The 19,907-nt window shown below is 43.1% G+C and overlaps 1 protein-coding gene across 1 annotated transcript in view; it reads right to left on the minus strand.

Moving 5' to 3' along the window:
• The window catches only part of FBXW7 (F-box and WD repeat domain containing 7), a 178,733-nt gene extending 171,150 nt beyond the window's left edge, over positions 1-7,583 (minus strand). The window contains exon 1 of the mRNA XM_027721689.2: positions 7,222-7,583. The gene's annotated coding sequence lies outside the window, so the exon portion shown is untranslated. The remainder of the gene's footprint in view (positions 1-7,221) is intronic.
• Positions 7,584-19,907: the final 12,324 nt, after the last annotated feature.

Raw genomic sequence — 19,907 nt, forward strand, 5'->3', positions numbered from 1 at the left:
GGGCAAGACAAAGTCCAGCAGGCTGGGAGTCAGGCAGTGACTAAGTGTAGCTCTTACGTGGACCACAGACAGCACAGTCCGAACCCACCTCCTACCACAGATAACGCAACAAACACACCATGAAAGCAGAGGAGTAAAACTGCCCCCTTCCACCAGAGGCTTGTCATAAGGGTGCACATCTGCCCCATCATGGCTACACAAATAAGTTTAAACATGGACCAAGTGGGGGAAGCACAGTAGGTTGAATCAGTCTCACTCCCCCTCAACTCTTGCAACAAGAAGCAAATTAGGACAAAAGTAATTCCCAAACACAGTGCCCCAAGCAAACATCATTTAAAATTCATTCTTGCTGAAATATCAAATAGGGTCTGCTATCTAGGCATGTGGAAAAAGAAATGGTGTTAAAAGTTTCCTGGCCAAAAAAACAAACCACAAAACCATAGCAACTTTGCCATAGCGTGATTTAAAGGATGTTGAAGATGCCCTCAGGATTGGTAAGAACTGTCACTATTATACTCTGCAGTAAAGGAAAAAATGTTACCTGTCATTGCAGTGATCCACCCACTCACAGAAATGCCACAGAATTGAAGACATACTCATCAGCTCTGGCAATAGCAGACGAAACTGCCACAGCAGAATTCAGAAACATATGTTACAAATAACTTATACGAGGGTATCTTCACGATCAAAGTTTCAGGGCCCTTTTCTACTGTGCTAGAAGATCTCTCCGTTCGAGCATCACTGCATGAATCAAAATAAAAAGATGAAATATAAATAGCCAGAGAAGTAAGCACTCCAAGCAAACTGCAGGTTTACTGTCCACCTGGCCGAGCTCAGGGCCACAAGGCACATAGTTTAGCAAAGACACAGCACTTGGTGAAGCAAAGGTGAAGACATCCTGTCTTCAACAGAGATTCAACACCATGCCAAGCTACATGGCGCCACACTTGCCACAAAGGATGAGTAAAATTCTTCAGAGAGGCTCCATAGTTGTAAGTTTTGGTTATCCTTATTAAGTGGTTATGGCCCTGAACACCAAAGAAAATACTGTTATAAAACCAGCCTTATTAGGCAATGGAGAAGTCAAAAAAAAGCATGAACCCAACTGTTGTCAGGTCTAGCAAAGAAATGCTAGATTTTGCAGCTACTGCAATAGCTAGTGAGCAACTTCTCAAGCATGAAGTATGCTACAATGCTGAAAAGGTTTGCACTTGCCAGGGAACACACTGAGCAGCTTACCCTCCTAAAAAAGGAAGTTGGGGAAAAGCCTGAAACCTTTTCTTCCCCATTGGCTTATGGTGTTTTGGGTTTGTCAGTCATTTAGTAAGACAACTAGCTTGTCCTGAAGTAGCCTGTTTAGTTCTGAAAACACTGACTATTTTAATTTCTGCAGATATATACAGATGCACATTCTATCCTATAAAACGTATCACATATTTTACATAAAGGCAGTAATATCCTTTCGCATGCAGTTTTGAAATACAGCAAACTAACTCCCTAAGAGCATAGGCAGATCCTGCATGCTACAGCAGATCTAAACATAAAGTTTCACCTTTAAGAAAACATGATAGACTTTATCCTGAAAAACACATGCATCAAAGTATTCACAAGCATCTGTGAGAACACAGAGCCAATGTGTGCAGTAAGGACATTATGCCGGTCCAAGAGGGCAGAGTTAAAGCAGATACTGTCAACAACACACACCCAGGGTTTGCAGTTCCTGTCCTCCTGAAATTCAAAGCAATTGCCACAACCTACAAGAACACAAAGCCAAAGCTGAGTAACCCTGACTCTGCATGACCAAATTCAGGAGTACTTCAATCCATCAAAAGAATCGACCAAAACTTCATGTGCAATCAGTTCTCCACCACCACCCTTAAGCTCTTTGATAACCCCAGTAAAGAAACACACAAGGGAACAAGTCATCTGGTAACCTGTATGACATAAAGGTTTCCTCCCACCTTCCTACCCATCCAGAGCAACACTGCTAAAGGAAGAAATGCTGAAGAGGGAGAACAAGCTCTGACATTGGACCAAAAGGTTGAGGAACTGGGGAAGGGAACACAGGTAAGAGCACAATGATCATCCCAGAATCATTTCAGGTTTTTAATTTTCAAAGAGAGACACACGTGTAAAGAGGGAGAACAGGAAAAGGAAAGAATGAATCCATTGCTACAATCTGGGATACTGCAGTGGTAAGACTCATTGATCCACGTTTATGAAGAGTAAAGAGGAAATCATTGCAACCCTTCCCTAATGTCCCAGTCTCCACAGGTCCAGCTCCACAAAGCCAGGTCTCACCATAGCACACGCACACTTCTCAGCTCCACCTTAGGGTGGCTCTCCTGTTTTGGTCAGGAGGGAGATCTTACGCTTAGAAAGTCTTCAGCAGACTTCAGAAACAGAGACCAAGCAACTTCAAGAAACACATTACTTTCCCCTCAACATTCCAAGGACCCCTGTACACATGACATCTAAGGCACATCAAAATGTTAATCAGTATCATAATAAGGTATTTGGGTTACAAAATCCAAACAGCACTCTCAACCTTTTCTGAGACTCTTAAAAGGAAATCATACCGGTACAAGTCTAAATTACAACCAAAACTGAAAATAGCACATATAATTAAAACATTCCATGCTTTTTCATTTTATGGCCCTATTTGTGGTTGGTCAGAAAACTAGACAAATTCTACTAGTTCATAGTGCAGCGGCCACCACTGATCATGTTGGAGGGATTTAGGACGGGGAGAAAAAAAAAACTGAGAGTAAACCTTACTGTCGCAGCTACCTGTGAGCATGCACCTGCTGAAACCATCACAACAGAACTGTTGCCAGCAAAATAGCACATACCAAAACTCCTCATTCTCCAGCACAAAGCAAAGCCAACTGTCTCAGGTCAAGATGCAGGCAAAGCTTATCTGAACTAAGCAAGCTAGTTTTGGACAATATATCCCACACCTCCTCTTACCAACCAGCTGTGGGTGTTATATTCTCTAGTTGGTGGCAACATCTTCAATTGCCCCAGCAAATAGTAAGAGATATCTGCTGGTATGTTAAGACATGGCAACTTAGAAGAAATGCATGGTTTCACCCTTGAAAAAATAACTGCAATTGTTTCAGAGAATACTGAGAAAACATAATATTGGAGAGCTGAATAACACAGATTTGTCTATTTTGCAAAGATAAGCAGTCTTGAAGAGATGAACACACATTTTCTGTTATGGTGCAGTAGTTTCTTTTTACTCTGATATCCTTTAGTTTTGAATTGATTGACCTTACAATCTAAATTATATTATACACAAGCATTATGTTTCCAAATTTAAATTCTTTTGATGAAGCTCTGAAAAGAAATCTGCTATTTCAAAATAAATATGGGAGCAGGGAAACAAAACAAAACCTCGCACATGGAGTTTTCAGGCTTTCTGAATAATAAACTTTGGGAATATGGGATGCAAAAGGAAGTGCTTACAGACCTAAGTTATATCCACAGTACTGACAAAAAAAAAATCCATCAAGGATCTATTAGAAAACATTTAACTGCAATGTATGCATTGATACAGGATGACCAGTGGAGTAGCTGATCATAACCACTGTGGGAAAGAACTAGGCAGAACTCACAACATCACAATAGATTAATTGCTCCCATTCCCTCTTCCTGCCCAAGAAATGTCCCCTCACGAGTAAGCTGCAAAGACTCTCACATTCATTACAACCAAAAAAGGCCTTGCATATGCAAAGTTCTCAAAAGACAAAAGCAAATGTGTACTTTAAGTAAGAGCTTAATAAAGTCATTATGTTTCTTTATTGATTCTGGTTGATCAGAAAAGGGATATAAAAATGATTATTATTTCACCACTAATCTATATACAGTGAAAGATGGAGAACCACCACCTTTCATTTTCTATTGGACACAGAACTGTGACAGGTGAGGAGTAGTCAGGCATCAGGTATTCTTCCTCTCTCCTCACACAGGAATCAGAAGGCACCCAAGACAACTGACAACTCATATATCCAAAACAAGTCACTAAGCAGTGAATTGCCCACTCCTCCCTCAAAGCCACCAAACAACGTTCACCCAAGAGAAAGCCACTAAGGGTTGCCAAATGCACAGAAATGACACAGCCCAAAAGTACAGACTGATAGCAACTGGAAGTGTGTTCTGGGACAGGGACTTGTAAGCACATAGTGCTGCCTACAGTCTTTCACAGACATCCACTGCTGAACACTAAGAGGCACAGGATACTGGGCTAAACTGAACTTGCTTGATTTAGCCAGAAGAGCCTGTGTAATAACCAGCAGCTATACCACCACAAAGCAAGTCCAAGAAGTTTGTTGACAGTAAGTTAACTTCCACGCTTACATGGTTTTAAGTCTTCATCAGACAATTACTTAAAATCTTTGTTGCCTTTGCTGTCGTAAAAGACTATCTTAGACTATTATGAAGTCCACATAAGTGATCCCGGTAAACAGATTTTGCCTATCCTGTGAACACATTGAGCATTTCAGCACAGAACCATCCATCAGTTCCCACAAATTCACTAAAGTACAATACTTTGCCATGGAAGCGCATTTTCAAGAGCAACGACATTGTAATCTTCATCGTTTCTTTCCAGAATTACCTGATAAACACAGTCCACATATTAGAAGGTTGAAGCCGCTCTGCAGACAGGGTCTTTATGTCACTTTTATTTCAAACATAATGTACATAAAGTTAGTTAACACGCATATGCTCTTCAGAAAAAGATCCAGAAGATTAAACATTCATTAAATAAAACCTGAATTTAAAGAGTGCTGACCAAAAGATACTGAACTTAGTTTCCTTTAGAGACAAAGGAGTAGCATTCCTCTCCGTTTAATAACATTGCCTAGTATAAATCATCGCACACCATTCGGGTTTTTTTACTGATTCAGAGACAACAAATTCCACTGAATTAACAAAACTTTTGCAAAGTACCACAGGTGTATGTAATGAAGGGAAGTAAAGTTAATTTGTCAGTCTAAGAGTCTAAAGATAAAAAGGATTTCTATCCCTAAACCCAAAAGCTACTTACTATGAAAGTTTTTCTAACAGTTAAGACAAGTGAAAATCATATACTTTCTGATAAACATTTACATCTCCAAACAAACACCACTGTACTAGTAAATTATTCAGCTTGAACAAAAGAACTACATTGATTAGGTCTAAGCTGCAGTAAAGAGGAAAAACTTAAACCTTGACAAAAATAATTTTAAAAATATGAAGTGATATATGTTTTTTGAGATATTTATGAACCAGGATCATGAACAAGAACATGTAATTGCCATCAAGAGTAAGAACCACGCTACTATTAACGACAAAATAATGATGGAGTGGGAAAGGGCAGATTTAAGTTTGAGACCAGGAAATGACAGAAAAGCAAGTGTTATCACCACATGAAAAAAGGACATAGTGCCTTTAGCTCCTGTAGTTATTAAATACAGCATAGAATTGACCATCTCCTTAACTCCATTGCCTGAAGAGAATGCAACTTCCTTTCCTGACCTCCTACTTCTGGGATCATGAAAACCTAAGAGTGAACTGAATAGAGAGTTCAACTTCTTTTAACCCACTTTTTAAACAGCAACAACAATAGGGAGCTTAAGATAGGGAGATATTTAGGATTTAAAAAATTAATCGTCTTACCCATCAGCATACTTGGTCTCAAAAAGAATCTATGCAACATCAGGTGCTCTGCCTACCTTTAAACTTCCTTATGATGTCTAGGTTTTCCTCTGAGTTATCAGAGGCTTCTCTTTCTCAGTGGAATAGACAAGCATGCAACTGGGAAACAGACTAAGTACTTCTAAATATGTAGCACAAACTGAAGCACAGAGCAAGCACTCATTGCTGGAATTCTGTAGTATGGCCTTCTGTTCACATACATGTATTTTAGAGCTCCAGCAATATACGTTTCTGATACATTCTATCTTCCTCTACTTTCAATTGCATCCGGTAAAGAAAACCCAGGAGAGCAGGCCCCTAGCAACCGACCTGCAGGATGTTCACAACCTGTATGGCTCCCCTTTTAATGAAGAACTAGACGAATCCTACGACCTTCCACTTCAAAATCTTTCCAGGCTCCTTCCAGTAAGATGTGGAGAAGACTCATGCAGACAACAGTTTTCACACAGAGTTACGATTTCTGGATGCCTGTTTGAACAATGTCTCATCAAATAAACGACATTCAACCTACTCTCTTCACTTTTTAGTACATCCTCTTCACAAGTAACAAATTGCTGTATAAATTTTAACACTTGAGTAGTACAATTTAACACTGACAGACATAAATGTTTCTTCCCCCACTAACTACTGCGGTGTTTTCTTCAGTTAAGAGCAAGTTAAGATACTCCATTGAAACATGCTAAGTTTTGATACAGTTTTTGCTCAGAGGGAAACTGGGCAAGCGGCAGAAATGCTAAAAAGCAAAGCAAACCAAAACCCAAGCAAACAGAGTCCCATTCCCAAACGAGACCTTTCGTTCCCCAGTCCCAGAGTAAGGTCTGGAGTGAGAGCAAGAGCTTCGTGAAGGAGCAACTTCTCCGATAAACAGGAAGAGCCAACACTACTTCTGGCTCTTAAAACGCATTAAAAAAATGGTTTACGTGAAAAAGCAACTCCTTAATAACGCTTTTCCGCGACAAGAGCTGCATTTTCCACTCAAGTGTTATGTAAATGAGCGGGCCGGAGGCAGCCGCGGGGTCTGTTAGGAGCCACTCAACCCTTTAGAGATAAAAAAAGGAAAACGGGGGAGCGCGGGGGGGATGTTTGAAACCCTCGGGGCTCACAGCACCGCGGCCGTGCGCTCCACTCCCAGCCTTGCACAACTTTCCGCCCCGGCAGTTCCGCTCGACTCTCCGGGCGGGGACGGGACGGAGGGGTCCGAGCCCTCCCGTCGCCCGCCGCCTTTGTTCGCGGGGGCCGCCGCTCCCGGCGGGCACAAAGGGGGCGGCAGAACTTGCGGAGGAGACCTCGGCAGTCCCCGGAGGCCGCGGCGGAGTCCCACCCCCGCCTCCCCCTCGTCTCCTGGCCGGGCGGGAGCGGCGCGGGGACCGCGGGGCACCAGACCGTGCGCGGCCGGCAACGTGAGCCGCATGGGAAGCGGCGGCGCCGCGCCCCCCGCCCCGGCCCCCCGCCCGCTCCGCCGGCGGCCCCCGGGGCATCCGACCCCTTCCCAAGGCGGCTCCTCCCGCTCGCACTCACTTTTCGGGACGGGCTCCGCTGGGCTTTCCCTCCGCTCGCGGCGCGCGCGCCTTCCCGCCGGCGAGGCGATGCCGGCGGCGAGGCGGAGCCCCTCTCCCCCGGCGGGAGGGGGTCCGCTGCCCCCCGCCCCGGGGCTGCCGCCGGGGGCCGGGCGACTTCAAGGGGGCAGGCGGGTCCGGCCCCCACCCCCCGCCCCGGGCGGGCGGGCTGCGGACGGGTGGCCCTCGGCGACCCCCCCGGCGTGCGGCTGTCCCGGCGGCTCAGGTGCGCCGCCGCGTCCTCTCACATGGAGCCACCGCCTCGCCGCCCCTCGGCGCCCCCCGGGCCGGTCCCCGCGTCGCCGCCGGCCGGGAGGCGAGTGGCTCGGGCCGCGGCCCCCGCCCCGCTCTCCCTCTCATGCACTGCGGGCGCCGCCGGGCCCCGGCTCCAGCGGCGGGGGGGGGCCGTCAGGGCCCCAGCCGGGCGGCGCGGCGGGGCAGCCGGGCGGCGGGGCTCGGCGCCGCGGCCGCTCCGCTCTGCGGCATGTGGGGGGAGCGGCGGCGCGGGGCGCTGGGCGGCGGGGCAGGGCCGGGCCGGGGGCGCCGGGCGGGGGGCTGGGGGGAGCAGTGGCAGCGGCGCCCCGGGATCCGCTCGCTTCCTGCGGCGCCGGGAGGGGGCGGGGAGGGCGGGCGGGAGAGGGAGCGAGCGCGGCGGCGGCGCGGGCGGATGACAGCGGTAACCCGGCAACCGGCCCCACCCCGCCCCGGTGCCGGCGCGGGCCGATGATGCGGCGGGCGGGCGAGGCGGGGCCGCGCAGATCCCGCCGTGGCCGCGCGGTTCACACCGGGACAAGGGGGCGGCCCCGCGCACCCGCGGCCGGTGGCACTGCCCCTGCCCGCCATGGGAAAGGCTGGTGCCGGAGCGCTCCGGAGAGTTGTCGTTCCGTGCCCGGCAACTGCTCAGGTGGGAAGGGACTGGCGGCGGGAAGTGCTGGTCACTTTCGGTGCTTCCAGAGCCCAGGGCGCACCTGTCCTCAACAGCGCTTCATCTCTCGGGCTCTCCCGCAACGCAGCCGGATTCCTGCTCTCCTAAGGGTAAACCAAATAGTAATTATAGGAGCCTCTAAGAGTATCGCAGAATCAATTGGGTTGGAAAAGACCTCTGAGATCAAGTCCGACCTATGACCGAACACCACCATGTCAACTAGGCCATGGCACTGAGTGCCGCATCCAGTCTTTCCTTAAACACCTTCAGGCACGGTGACTCCACTGCCTCTCTGGGCAGCCCAATCCAATGTCTAATCACCCTTTCTGTGAAGAAATTCCTCCTAATGTCCAACCTAAACCTCCCCTGGTGCATTTTAAGACTATGTCCTCTGGTCCTATCACTAGTTGCCTGAGAGAAGAGACCACCCCCACCTGGCTACAGCCTCCTTCCATGTAGTTTTAGAGTGATAAGGCTCCAGGCTAAACACCCGGAGCCGCTCCTCATAGGACTTGCACTACAGTTTATTGTGGCCGTCACAGGAGTCCCGCCAGGGCTCCTCTGGTATGCAATGCTGAAGATATGGTGTTATTCAACAAACAACAGGCAAAAATGAAATACTTAATTGCTGAACGTTAAGTGTATGGGATGGCTGCACATAGCACCCATCCTGTGCACTGAGAAAAGCTTAGGCCCAAGGGGAAAAAAAAAAAAGAAAAAGCATTATTTGACTGTATTGCCATCACAAAATGCGTACATGAGAGCAAAATTAAGATTACTCATGTAACTTAGGTCTGATGTTTCCTTCCTTTTGCGTGTTGATCTTTGCCATGTTAATGTATCCCCCAGGCAGACAGTAGCTGCTCTGCCCAGACCCCACGTCATCTCTGGGCCAGAGGCTGACTGCTCTAAAAACCTTCTGAATGACCACTAGATTTTTCCTGTCTGCTGTTCAGTTTTAATTCTGCCTATTGTTCTCTATCATCTTATGCCTGGTGTTTCTTTGCCCTTTCCTGTTACCTCGTTTACATGATTTTTCTCTTCTTGTGTATAGAAAATAGATGTTTGAGCTCACTTGAGTCTCCAAACCTCTCCCTTGTCCCCACTGTGACAACGTAGCAGAGGAGCTCTCTCACTCTTCAGAGCTACGGGCAGGTCCCTTCCTCACCAGCTGAAGCTCCACACCTCCATTCCTGCCTAGCTTATGCTTTTTGTCACAAATTGGCATGGAGTGCTTCTGCAGACAGCAGCTTCCTTCACTAGCAAGCCCTGCTTTCCCACAGAACAACATTCATACAGTTTCCCACAGAATGACAATGGAGCCCTGTAATAAATATATAAGTAAATATGTAATCAAGTAATTAAACTTTTATTTCCTGGAGCAGACAGGAATCAAGTCCACATGAATAATATTTTCATTTTGGCAAGGTATTTTTCCGCCCAAGTTTACAAAAATGTGTGCAGTTTTTGCCCTCTACAAAGGAAGCAGCAACACTATAACTTTCGTATCTGCGGTATGGATCTCTGTCCCTTGAGCTAAGAGAACAGAGGTCTCTCCCCTCAGACCCTATTCATGTCATGGGGTTACTAGTTCTTATTTCTTGGACCTATTTCTTGCTCTTCTGGCTTTCCATTAATTGTGGTGCTCTCTCTCTGCCAGTTGAATAATAGATTTAGAGATAGTTCAGACATATCTGGGACACTAATATTGAGTACATAGGAAAAAGTTGGCTGTCTAATCACCATAGATCACTGACAATGGCAGATGCATCACTCAAGAAACAGAAAATCACTACTCTGCCAGCACTGATGATAGTGCCGAGACTGGCTGTGGATTTAATGAAAAATGTTACAATTTTTTTATTAGTCACAGATTAAAATGGTTCAGCACCTAGTCTTTAATGGGAATGTGGTCATGACTGACTGTACTTCAAACAGTAAGGATAAAAATAGGAATTGTACTGCAAATCAATGCATTGGCAGAACTAATCACACTGTCATATGCCAGACTTGAATGACACCACGGAGACAGTTTCAATAAAACTTATTTTAAAAATAAAACATAGAACAGTTTTATTTAAACAGTATTGTTTTCAACATACAATCCAGTGAGAATGCAAAAAACCTTGCCAGAGGTTATTACTGGGCATGAAATAGTGACAGAGCTAGAGAAACAGTGGGCTTTTTGAGCACTCTGCCTAGAGGCTGAAGGGATACCTGCTCTCTGTCTGGATGTATTTTCTTCTCATGGTGTTTTTAATCTTGATGGATTACCATCTGTAGCAGAAGTTGGTATTAAGCTTAATAGCAAGACTGCATTCTGTCATTTTTCTTTATTACACTTTAAATGCATGTATAAGAAAAACTGCACTGAAGTACGTAAACACCACAACTTTGGTAACTAATTAGATGACGATTTGATAACATGAGTTAGCCAGAAGAGAGAGGGCACATGCATTAGGAACAAGCCTACAACAGAATTGTTATTGTAGAGGAAAGCCTACAACAGAATTGTTATTGTAGAGGAAAGCTGTGTTGTACTATGTCACATTTAAAATGCCACAAATAATAAGGTGAAATAACCAAACGGAAGGAGCAAATTCAAATACTAAATCACCATTTTAAAAATCTGCTTAACTTGCCCATATTTCTGCTAAATTTTATAAGCTTGAAGAGATGTTTGAAGACAAAGGGAAGAATAAAGGATTTCTTTGTGTGAGAGAACATGGACCCAAACAACGTTAATGCTGAAGGAGGCCTTCTGTACAAGGTTTAGTCCATTTTGACTAATGCAATTTAAATTTTAATCCTTACTATTTTAAGACTATTTGCCCCAAGTGTTTACAGGTAGATATATCCTAATGGCTGGCAGTACTGTGCATCCCACTGCTTGAAGGAATGAGAATGGAAACTGAGCATTGTCTTGGGCAGATTTTTCAGCTTTTCTAACCTGTCCATACCCAAGGCTCCACATGTCAGAGTTTGGGATGGGAGAGGCAGAAGCCCATGTATTGGGGTCACCAGTGGTGCACATACATGGAGGTCCTGGACTGGGGAGGGTTTGTGAGGCAGGATTGCTGCCTGAGAAAGAGACCCTTTAGCAAGAGAAAGGAGTTACACTAGACACGAAGTCCTGGCTTGCAGCGTAGTGCTTATCCATGTTTCATATTGTCCCTGCCAAAGAAAGGCCGGAGCTGTGGGGAAGCTGTGCTGTTGCACTGCAGGTGTAGGAGAAGGCTGGCAATGGAGCAGGGGACACTGGATCAGCAGCTGTCTTAGTCACAGCATGTTCTCCCAGGTGAGAAAAGAAATCTCAGGAGCAGACAAAAGATAGAAAAATGGGCAAGATAAGCAAGCCACAAGGAAGTAGAGCCATGCTTTTTGTTGTTAGTGAAATATAGATTGGTTCATCTGTCTCAAACTTCATCCTAGGAGCTGCGGTGCTTAGGTTGCGCATGGACTGTCAAAACCTTACTTAATACTAAATCTACCAATTCAGACCACCTGCTGCCTCTTCCTAAATGGTATGAAACATCCTCTCTCTCTGCTTCATGTAAGGATATGAAAGACTTGAAGTAAAGAGCTCCTTTTTTTGATAGGCAATCTTCCGAGCAAAGACATGGTTAGTTCTGTCTTTACTTCTCAACAAATGAAACTGCTGTCCTAGCTGACCTTGGGAAGGTCATTTTAAATACCCTGCATGATGGAACTGAAACCTTCTCTCTCCCAGCAGCCAGACATTTGGTTCATTTCTCTTTTCTTACTGTTATTTTCAAGAATGTTTTTAGAGTCACTGGTAAGGCATAATTCACATTTCTCCCATGGTATTACTGAGTACTATAAAGCTGTGTGTAAGCACATTGCACCAAGCTTGGACAATGAAATCATGATTGTAGATAGAATCTGTTGCATTTAAGCAAAATAGAGAAAATACAACAGAAGTGACAACAAGAAAACAAGAATGAAAATCTTCTTTCATCTTCATTCCTGTAGGAAACAGGTCTCATGGACATACTAAGCTCAAGCAGAGTTATAATGTAAATATTCTGTTCAAATAAAAGGAACAGATTAAAAAAAAAAAAAGAGCTAACCAAGATGTCATCTTCAAGAGCTGTAAAGGTCTAATGCTTCCCAGTTGCAGATAAAAAGCCTGGGAAAGAGAGACAAAATTTCCAAGATAGGAAAGGCAAATTTCCATGGATGTAGTCAAAGAACTGGAGCCTATTTCCCAAGCCTCCTCCCTGCTTGGGAGACAAAGGGAATAAATTTACTGCAACCAACATTGATGAAAGCTTAGCCAGACATAACTACAGCAAGGCTAGGATCTGACTACAAGTAAAGATAAAGGACAATGCTGCGACAGCATCAGCTCAGAAAGCTGATAGCACAGATGATCTCATTAACAGGGAATTTCAGTCTCAAACCTTAGGTCTTGGTGACAACACCATCCTTTGCTATGGACATCTACATATAAGTTTCATAACAGTAATACCATATCAGAGAGGGTTTGTGAGTTATTACCCTGACTCAGGAAAATGGCCTAATTTTTGATACTTACAGAGATTATACAGTGCAAAACTTTTTGGGTTGACTTTTTTTCCCTTATTCCATTGGTCCATTTCTGCTCATTTCTGTTATAGGTACTGTAATGGTTTTGGCAGGAATAACTTATAAAAGAAGAGAAATAGTACAATCAGTGAGAAGGCTGGCAAAAGATTGTGTATCCAAATATACTAGTTTTAATGACAGAGTTAATTACCTTTGCATGTCTGGCTATAGCTTAATGCAAATATAAATAGAGATAAAGCAGGTCTGGCCTAAGTGTGTCACATACTGGTATATTAATTTGCTTTTAATGCAAGAGTGTTGCTGGAGTTTTTCATTAAAGCACTGTTGAACAGTGAATGCAAAATTTTTCTGCTAAAGGACATGGCTTTAAGCAGAAACACTAGGTTTGGTGAAATGTTTGAAACTGAACACCAGTTTGACCTGACCTGTGCAACATTGCAGGCTCAATACTTCCAGTCTCAGAAACCTTACAGGCAGGTATTTCACTCCATCCCTACTACTAAAACACATGATAATGCACTCAAGGGAATCAGTTCATGAATGTTCTTCAAATCCATACCAAAACACAAAGTTTGTTGGGTCCACCAAGGTCGTGATTGCAGCAGAACTAAGCCAGCACTAGAACTAGAATTAACTGTACCCTGGAAAAGTCAAAGCAGACATAGCAAGGCTTATAATTTGCAGATCAATGTATTGGCAAAACTATATCAGGCAGCTTGCGTGAAAGCTCACTATTCACAAGCTTTGTCAGTCTTTTGCTGCTGTCGGACTTGAAATTCATAGTAATAAAAAGAGAGCTCGGGTATCTAAGAGCAGATACTTTTCTCATAAAAGCAACAGAGGGAAAAAATTCACCCAGGAAAGCATATAGTCCATGCCTCTGGCAAGTACTAGTTTACAAAACATCAGCCTATTTATAGTATTTGTCTAAGTGTGTGCTTGAAGTTGAAAGTGTTAGCAACTTTCTTCTATAACCTATATTTAGCCATGGCAGCCTGACAGTCACAGTAAGCAAAGCAGGTTTGGTAGGAGCAAATCCTAATAAGGTATCCCCCTGTACTGAAAATAACTGAGTCACAGTTGTAATATTTAAACTATTTATAATTCCACTAAACAACAGTTCATAGGAAGCGACCATGGAAACCTGGTGGTAACATGGCTGTTTTCTGCTAGATTGATCTTAGTGCTGAATAACCCCACTCCATAGCAGAGCTCTTTTTTGTTTTTTTTCAGAAATTTCATCAATTTCTTGTTCATGTCTCCAGAGGTAGTTCTACAAAATTTAAGATTCATTTCTTGACATAAATTTGAATACTTATATTTTGTATTTATTTCAAATACTATCTGACACTGTCCTGCTCTCCAGTATAATTAATATTTTGTTCAGCCATCTTCCTTTGGTCATCAGCAGCTCCCCCTCAATAGCTGCAGTTTATAAAACAATTATTCAGTACATCAGCTTCTGCAAAAAGGTTTACACAGATGTTAAAAAGACAATCTTAGGGAAAAAAAGGACATTGGACTCATGTACTCAGCTAGCTCAGAGAATACTCACTAACTGTAACAGACAACACAAAATTCTCATCAATTAAAGTTTCTGAAGCCATTTATACTTTTGATTTTAATTGTGTGGCTATAAAATGGGACACTGAAGTTTTAACCAACCACCACCTGGTCCTCCAAACTAATAGTGTCAGTGGAATGGGGTTAAAGGAACTTTCCCAAAGCGTATCTGAGAGAGACATATCTCAATTTATCTGAATTAGGCTATTAGTACTGCTGTGGAGTGACAACAGTATCTCATAAAATTCTAGGCTTTGAGTCTTTTCTGCTATTACATTTTACAATCAAAAATACTGGCAAATTAATATAAGCCTGGAACTTTATTTTCATTACTTTTCACGCTCTCCAGTTGTTTCCTGTGTTGTTTTCTTTTCCATGGTAGTTAATTCCTACTTCTCCCATATCTAAGCAAATCAAACTCTCCTGTGACTGAATAAAATACAATCAAGTTTCTGTAGTTGTGCTGCTCCAGAATAAACAGACTTTAATTCAACTGCTTATATTTCAGTAATGATATTTTAATCACATATATACATAGAGAAAGAAAGAGAAAGCAGAAGAGCAACTTTTAAAGTACTTAGCTGTGTACTAGAAAAATCAAGAAATAGCTGTTACACAGAATTGTACAATACATTCTGGAAACTAAAGATTTGGCAAGCCATGTGAAAAAGGAATAATCTTGCTCTCTTCATGATGTAATCCAAAATAATAGTTTTGGTTAGCCAGTCATGATGCTACCATTTTTATTTAGCTTCAGCTAGGTCCCTAGGAAGAATGGAAAGACAACAAGGTTTAACATTTTATATTTCCTCAATACTCTTTGAGACTTTTTTCAATAAATTAGCAACAATTTAACAGAAAATCATTAAATTATATAATGAAGAGTGGCTTCTGCATGGTAGGGTTAAAGCTCAGTGCTACACTCTGGTTTCCTCTAGAAAATGCCTTTTCTCATCAGGTAGACCTGTATCACATCAAGTCCAACAGCAACCAAATGCATTAAGAAATAGAGACATTAAGCAGGTAGGGAGTGCTAAACATCAAAAATATCTGCATCCAAGAGCTCAGCTACGCAGACAGAATTCCCAAACTTGCTTTTCAAAGGCAGAACCAAAAGACATTACCTGAGGAACCAAGCAGATAGCTGTGGGTTTGTTCTTCGTAGCACAGCTTTGCTGTAGGCAGGTGACACAAAACTTTCCAGAAGACATTGGTGTAGAGAGCTAAATAGGCTCCTAGGGATGACCCCAGTTTGAGGGAGAAGACAAAAATGATACCATAAATTTGTATTGAATACTTTCTTTTTCCCTGGAAAAAGGAAGTCCTGAAGAGAGGTGTTACCACCCTGGCAATTGCTATGATGAGTGATCCTTTCAGGTTATTATCCTTCATCTATCTCACATATACAAGTTAGTAGTGCAATAAAAAGCCTCTTTCCAGAAGGGAAAAAAACTAGAGTTCTCCAAGTATCATCAGGAAAGATGGTCCTGAAATACCAAAAAAAAAAAAAAAAAACCACCACAACCATTTTTGATTCCCTAGTGCTTTCAGGAGTTATTCTGAGGGTCATCAGCACTGCTTCTGTGAAGGCTATATGACTGAAAGCAGTTCCTTATTAGAAGTAAAAAGTATTTTCAGATGCCTGAGAGGGAAAGCTGAAGGCAATTCCAGGATGTTCAGAGGCAGTCCAACTAAGTCTCTAAAAATTTCCAGCATTCTTATATAGTTAGACCCTTTTACTGACCCTGTTATTATACAAGCAAAATTATTTTTTTTTAAATTAATGTGTTTATGGGAAGCGAACTATTAGTCTGAGTATCCTCAAATATGGTTCTCATTAGCAAGGTGTTACCACAGCTTTCTTGACTAGTAGCTGGTATTCCTTCGGGTAATATTAACAGCTGCAATCAGAGACTGTTAACTATTACCCAGATTAAATAGCTTGTCGTTCAGATTTATGTAATTGGGGGGAGGAAATAAGGATGAATTCCCTTCTAGCACTTACAGGTCAAATATTTATCGTTGCTTAGGTAGTATAATGGGCTTGAACCACGTCATAAGCTTGAACAAAAGCAAGATAACATAATATCTCTTTTGCAGTTCTGCTCAATTCAGGTTCTTCACTGTTTCTATTAAGCAAAGCAATGAGCCTACACACTATTTTGCAGAATTACCCTTCAGCTGAAGCAACTAGAAAACAACTTAAAACCAAAAATTCCTCATCTTCTCAATTGTCATCTTCACTGGTGCTCAGAAGGCTACTGCAATGCAATAAAACTTCTCCTAATTTAGCAGGAAACCTCAAGCCCCTTGTTATTTGTAGAAAAAAATGCCTAAAGTTATAATAGTCAGTCGCATGAATATTAATAGTGCTGAGAGCCTTAATCTAGATAGTTTGCCAACTTTGCAAGTCTTGTTTGGCATTACACTCATCAGTCCTCCCAGGAGCATACTTCAGTGACACAGAACTGAAAATCCTGCTGGAGCTCAGGAAAAGGTCCTACCGGTTCATGACACTGCTTGCAGTGCCTCTGTGCCTCTGTGCACACTTTATCAGTAGAATTTGGAATAGAAGGGGTTAGGAAAAACCACAAACTCCCACACACAAGGCTATAGACGAAAAGCAGCACGCTAAAGCCCAGCAGACAGCATCACTGCCTTCCCCTGGGAGTCTGGGCTGCAGCGGGAACTGCTCCTTCGGCCTCTGATTTGGTGTGTTAGTGATGCTGTACACACAATCTGATGCTCCCTAGTAACTGCTGCTAGACAGGTGTGGCTTTCTGGATTCTTGTTAATGCTGCTGCCACCAATCAAAACCCATGATTTCATTGTCTGATTAGCTGCGCTAGCCAATCTGAAAAAGTAAAAGCAATCACAGGGGTCTGGCTTTTCACTCAAGGATAGAAGAGTAGTAAAAAATGCTTTAAAATCTCAGAGTCTGTTTAGGATCTCTTTATAAAAAGTGAGATCTTTACGAGTTTTGCCCCCTGATTTGGCAGCAGCTTTAGAAACACAGGCTGGGCTTTCCCCCATGTGATTGCAGACGACAAGGCACTGAATGTCGTGCCATAGTTTTGGTGCGTGCCAGCCCTGGGGGCCACTCTCACCTCCCTGCTGCACAGCCCTGTCCCCACCTTGACTGTGATACCAGCTTTTTGTACAGCCTTAATAAAAAACAGATCAGCGGTAACCCCTCCTTAGGAGGTTTATTTTGGAGCTCGGTCAGCTGACTGCTCTTTTATTCTTCTATGACATGGTGATGCTGATGCGCTGAGCTCACCTGAGAACAAGTGGCCGAGGAAGCAGGAACTTGCCAAACCCAGCCCACAGTCAAACCTAGCGTAGGGCAGGTTGTGTTTCATACAGTCTCCCAAAGGCTTCACTTAGTTCTTTTAAATGGTTGTTAAAGCAAACATAAAATAGAGGCTCCTGAGCAGCTGGCAGAAGTCACATTGACCTTACTAGGGCTAGGACTTCACCCATTTAAATAAAAGAGTAATCAAATATGTTGTGGGGTGTCATCATAAACTTACCTGTCCAATGGCTGCCACAAAGCCTTCCAAGCTGGATATATCCTGATCTTCTAATGCAGAAGCTGAAAGACCAGGAACACACATTTCTTAACTTTTACTTTCAGCCAGAAGGAAAATATGAAACTCCTGTTGGTCACTTGGATTTTAAGCATTTGATATTCAGGGCTGAGCCTCTGAGTGGAGCAGGGGGAAGCTTGTGCCATGAAATTCCAGTCTGTTCCATGTCCTTTGGATCTGAGTTTTAGTTTCACCTCTGCTTTCCTTTCAGAGTTCGTATTCCATACACAGTGTTAGCTGCTTTTTTGTTGTTATACCTCCAGGAAAGTCATTGAATATGTTCTGATAAATGCTGAATTATGTACTTACATTTGTGTTTGTGCTTATTCAGAGATCTGTAGCTGTAGTTCCTAAAAGCTCAACTACACCAACGACATTGCAGGTACAGCTCTCTGATCCCTGAAGGCATTTACCAAGTCAGAGGGAGAGATTTATAACTGACTTCAGTGGTACTACACTGATTTACTTCAGCCAAGGAGCCTCTATGTGCTTTTTAGAGTTATCTACTTGACAACTTTTCCATCTTCTCATGTGACTCAGCTGTTTTCTGTTCTTGGGCTCTAACCTTCTGCACATTAGTGGGTGTCACGGTAAATGAGAAGCAACCATATTGTAGTAGGTTAGCAAAAAACCCAGAATTGCAGGAGGTTAAAAAGTAACTGGAAGAAATATTTCAGTAATGTTAAAAAAAAAAAAAAAAAAAGAAGAAGAAAACCCAACAAAAAACCCACAAAACATGAAAGACACTTCAAACTGATCTTTGTGGATTTTTTGTAAAGTAACCCCGTGGCAGTAAATGAATAGCACAGCTGAAATGTCCAACAGCAATGTGATGGTTCAGTTAGGCATGTTGGCAAGCAGCAGAGTATGGGTTCAAATCTGGGCAGTTTCTTTTGCCTACATAGGAAGGAGGCTAAAGGCAGCAAACTCTGGGAATGTTTAGGTTCATGTTTCGGCAGGTGTCTGTGGCCAAAGAAGTAAAGATGATACTTGCCTTTGAACAACTAGAAGGCAGATAAAATCCTTTTACAGTACTTATTCCCAACAGGAATGTAGGAAGTGCAGTGGGAGCTTGCTGTGGTGTGAGGTTGAGAAGGAGCTGTAGGGTGGGATGTGCCATAGTATGACCCATCAGGTGGATAGGGTGGAGTTTGGTGATGGGGGTTGCCTCAGCAAAGAGAATATCCAGTGGTGTGTGCCGAGGGATTGCAAGTCTGAAAAACACCGATTCAAAAAAAACTGGGCTCGAAATTCAAATCCTCTTAATGTACTGACTTCTAGATAGTCTAAAAATAACTGGAAGACAAGGAATGAACTTGGCCTATGACTCCCAGAGCTTGGACTTTCACCTGTACTCGTATCCTCTGGCCATACCCATGTGTCTTTGAGAAACAGACTTTTTCCATGTGCATAGCAGATGGTGCATCTTCATAACTGCAGGACCTTAGGGATGCTATAAACAATTCTAACCATGTCTCAGCAAACAAATGTCTCTACGTTAGCCAGCTGCTGAAGGTAATTCAGAGTCCCCAGATCATAGAGGGGAAGTGAGGTTTCTTGAGAAGAAGTGTTAAAATAACAAATGCGTACTGGTCCTAGGTTACTTATCCTTTCTAATTAGAAAATGTTATTCCTACTTTGCATTTGTCTAGCTCAAGAGTTCATCCATTGAATATTTTAATACAGACTATAGATTCAATAACTCACTATGGCAAAAATCTCCCAGTGTTGACACATATAAAATGCTATATATATAAAATTTCAACTAGAATGTGTCATGTGACAAAACAATACCTGAAACACAGAATTATTTTTTAATATATAGATCATTCTTCACCCAGGCAGATTTGGACTTGGAGAACTACAGGCCTTGCCTAAAGCACGTATCTGGAAATATCTTTTTCTGATGGTATCCTAACAAAGCACTCTAGAGCTGTAGGCACATTCAACGCTGAAAGAACATTTACAGGCATGATGAGGGTGAAGAGCTTCTCGCAGGTG

Source organism: Pipra filicauda, unplaced genomic scaffold (genome assembly GCF_003945595.2).
Source record: "Pipra filicauda isolate LSUMZ 115617 unplaced genomic scaffold, ASM394559v2 scaffold17_size4572894_pilon, whole genome shotgun sequence".
In the NCBI taxonomy this organism is placed as follows: Eukaryota; Metazoa; Chordata; class Aves; order Passeriformes; family Pipridae; genus Pipra; species Pipra filicauda.